Source organism: Cicer arietinum, chromosome 3 (assembly GCF_000331145.2).
Source record: "Cicer arietinum cultivar CDC Frontier isolate Library 1 chromosome 3, Cicar.CDCFrontier_v2.0, whole genome shotgun sequence".
Lineage (NCBI taxonomy): Eukaryota > Viridiplantae > Streptophyta > Magnoliopsida > Fabales > Fabaceae > Cicer > Cicer arietinum.
In genome coordinates, this window is record NC_021162.2 from 59427613 (window position 1) to 59431903 (window position 4291).

Here is a 4291-nt window from a genome sequence, read left to right on the forward strand (position 1 = left end):
CATCATATGTGTGTTGTTCGTCTTCAACGATCATGTTATGTAATATGATGCATGCATAACACAAGCTGGACCAAATATAATTGCAAATCTAGATTTGATGTAACACCCCGGCCATTACCGTTACTGGCGGTGCCACCTCACGACCTTCTCGTCCCCCTCCAATGGAAATCTGACGAGTTTTTGCCTTCCGTGGGATTCGAGCCCGGTACCTAGGGGATAAATACCGCCTCCACACAGATCCCACTACCAAGGCGGTATTTATCCCCTAGGTACCGGGCTCGAATCCCACGGAAGGCAAAAACTCGTCAGATTTCCATTGGGGGCGGAAAGAGGGGGACGAGAAGGTCGTGAGGTGGCACCGCCGGTAACGGTAATGGCTGGGGTGTTACATTTGAGCACTCCAAATGTTCGCTCCACATCCTTTTTAGTTGATTCTTGTTTTTGGAAACAAATGTAGCCCATTCTAGATAGATGTCTTTTGTTAGATAATATCCCATATTATATGGAGTTCTGTTAAATTGTATAATGCACTTTGGGAGTGTTTCCTTCCAAAACATCGTTTAACACATTGGACTGGTTTTACACATTAATATCATTGTTTGAACTTGCAATGTCAAAAAATGCATGCCAAATCAATAAGTCTTGTGAAGCCATTTCTTCAAGCATGATCGTGGGCTTACCATGATGACCTCGACAAAACTGGCACTTCCAAGCAATCAGACAATTTTTCCATTTCCAGTGCATACAATCAATATAACCTAACATACCTGGAAAGCCACGTGCTTAGTAGAACTGTTGGATTGTTGTTACCTCTCAAACGTTGACATCAATAGTTCATCATTGGTGTTGTCCATAAATTCATCTTCTATCAACTCCCAAAAGAATTTATTAAGTTCTTCTGAATTGTTTGAATCCATTAGATGATTGGGTGAAAGAAAGTTAACAACTTTATAAAAAAAAAAGGAGTGTGAGAAGATTGCTATATTTCTTTTTAAGAATGAAAGTATATATATAATGTTAATTGAATAACGGCTATATTTCTTTCCAACCCTTTTTTTTAGCCCCCTTTTGCTTTTTCTCTTTTTTCTAAAATGACTACAGCTTTTATCACGTATACAAAAAATTAAACAACAATAATCCAAAACTCAATGATATCTCATTGATACAAAGATTAATCATTTTAGTCTATAAATTGAGAATAAATTTGTACTAGAAGGAGATGAGTTTTTAGAGTTCTCAATTTTCAAGTTTTTAAGCTAATAAGAGTTTTTGTTAGTAAGATAAATCAAACATGAAATGAGTTAAAGAATAATACAATAACTCAAAACAAAAGTAAAATACTATCAGAGTAAATCAAGGAGCATAACAAATATTCAACTTTTGTGATAACTATTTATAAATTCATCTTTATGCTAATTTTATAGTTTTGTTTAGTTTTATACCTTTAATTTGAATTTTGTTATACCATAAATAAGCATTTTAGTTTTGTTAGAAGTTTAATTCTTTCAGTTTTATTCTTTTCTGTTATAATATTTGTCATTTTATTCTTTTATTAAATTATGGATTAAATATAACCAACATTAACTACTAATGAAATTATAGGCATTTGAAATTCATTCTTAGGTTTATCATTATTATCTTTAATAAATAAAAATCCATGTTATTCAAAATCAATGTGGCTAAAAAAATTAGTTGAAATGTTAAGAATATCCCCCTCAATTTTTGCATCTAATAATAAATAACTTTGAACCAAAATATATCATTTCATTAATAATCACAAGAGTGTTCATACATATGGTTCAAAAAAAATTAAGCAAAGAAGTACATAATGAGATCAAAAATACTTTTTAAATCTAATGACTATTTCTTCCCTTTTTTCATAGCAAAATATGTTGGGAGGAATCCAGAGAGAAGGTAGCTTTAAAATCATAATGATAGAGAAGATCCATCAGACGATGAAGAGATGGGGGCCTAGGTAGATCAGGAAAGTGGTGGTTCTAGTTCCAGTTTGGGAGCTAGCTGAGCAACCATCCATTCCCTTAGGATTATATTCTCCTTATCTTGATGGACTTGGTTATCGATGATAGTTTGAAAGGATGTAAAAATCATGGGAATATCCTTGCAAGTTTTTGAAGTGTCTTTCCCTTGGATCATTTTGGAGAAAGATGATCTTCATCCACATGATGAGAAGCTTGAAAAGTCTCTCTTGGAGAGGGAACAATTGTAATGCAGAAGAATGATAATATGGAAAAAGCTGAGTAGTAGGAAGGGTGTTGGACAAGGATTGTTCCTAAGGAATAGAGGAACCCTTAAGATCCATATCTGGAAAAATTAGGTATTTGTTGATGTCAAACAGTGAAGATAAGGATTTTTGTGAGGAGACAAAAGTCGGAGTCATTTGAGAGGTTATATCAAAATGAATTTGAGAACAAATATGACTTTGGAGAATCGGATTTTGAAGTGATTGTAGTGTTGGAATACCAAAAGCATAAGTATTTGTATGTGGTGTTAAGTCAAATGGAGTGGTAGTAAAAGGAATATCATTTTGCTCAAAGGGAGAACATTCTTAAGGAATGTAAACTATGAAGTTCAGAGCTTTTTGGTATAAGTGTGTTTTCCTTTCAGAACACTTTCTTTTGTTGGACCCATGAGAGAATGATAATTGATCTTGAGGGAAATAGAGAGTTGGTAGGATTGATGGGAGATGTTTTTGGAAGAATTTTGAAATCTTGATGATGGATTTTTCATTTTTGAGAGGGACGTTGAAATATTTGAATATTTTGGTGAGAACCATGCCATATGGAATTGTAATTCTTTTGTAATCTTGGATGGTGGAGATGATCATGTTTTGGATGATGATATATGGAAGGTTGAATTTTTGGCAATTGAAAAGGTGATAAATTACTATAGCATCATTGGAAGAGACATATTTGTGGCTACCACGACGGGGAAGGATTGAATGACGACTGACATTTTAAAAATAAAAATTGGAAGAGGTTTCAAATCTACAGACACATAATTGGTTGAGCCATGAATGAAGAGCTAATTGAAAACCATATATTTGTTGACATTTTGGGTAGAGCACCAATCTTTGCCAAAGATTATTGGCCTTTTAGTGGGTGGGTAATTGCAGGACTTCAACTAAAATTGTTGGAGTGAGTCGGATTTCTATCCCATTTAAGGTGGACACAAGTAGAGCTTTGTTAGGAAACGCTTTAAATTTGCAGTAAAATTCCCGAATAAGCTATCGATAGAAATAGTCTAAATTTTTTAGAAACTCTGACCAGCCTAGAGTGTTAGTATGTTGTTTAATTGATTTTCCTTCAAAGTGAAGGTTATCCAACACAAAAACTCTGTCAATTCCAATGACTCTTTTATCTCACTTGTCTTGAAAGATTTTTTGGTATTTGGTTTAGAGTAGAGGTGGGATAAGAATTTTTGAAATTGTTTTATTTTGAGGTTGTTGTTTGGTTTGAGGTTTGCGTGAAGATTGTGCTTGTGGAGTTGAACTGGATGGAGAATATTCTGGTGAAATAGTTTTTAATGGAAAACGTTCTACGTTTTTTGTTTTCGATGCATGTTTTTTTTATGTTTTTTCAGTTTTTGTTAGGCTAAAAACTAAGATAAAATGGATTTTGTTTATTTTGTTGATTTTAAAAGTGACTCTTCATAGGTATTTTAGGAACGAATTTTGATTTTTTTTAGGTGGTGTTTTTGAAGTTGGGAAGAGACATTTTACAGGTTTTGATGGTGAAATGGTTGGTTTTGAGTGTTTTGGTGTTAGAGCATAAGGTTATGAAGATTTAGATGTGTTTTTTGTGGTGATTTTGGTGGTGTTTTTGAACCATAATTGTCATCAAAAATGGTTTAAATGGTGGTGTCCATACTCTTGGATTGCTTGGAGGTACCAACTCCAGCCATTATTCTCATTGATCTCCATTTTGATGGAGGATTATCTCATATTGGGTTTTTGAGGTTGTTTTTTGAGATGTGGTGGAGCTTGACTAATGTTTGAGAAAATGCATTTGAGAGAAGGGCGAGTGAAGTAGAAGGTGGATTGGTTTTAGGAGATGGAGAGAGATAGTCATAAAAAGTTTTTTTATGTTGAAGAAACTTCTAGAGGAATGGATCATGGTGGTAGAGATGGTGATCGAGAAGGAGATGGTGAGGGAGAAGGGGATCTTGGAGTCGAATTTTTTCGAGTAAAATCTTTGGTGCAAGCCATGTTTTTAGAGAGAGAATAAAAACTGAAACTACGATTGCAGAAATGAAGGTACGAACGTTGGGATGG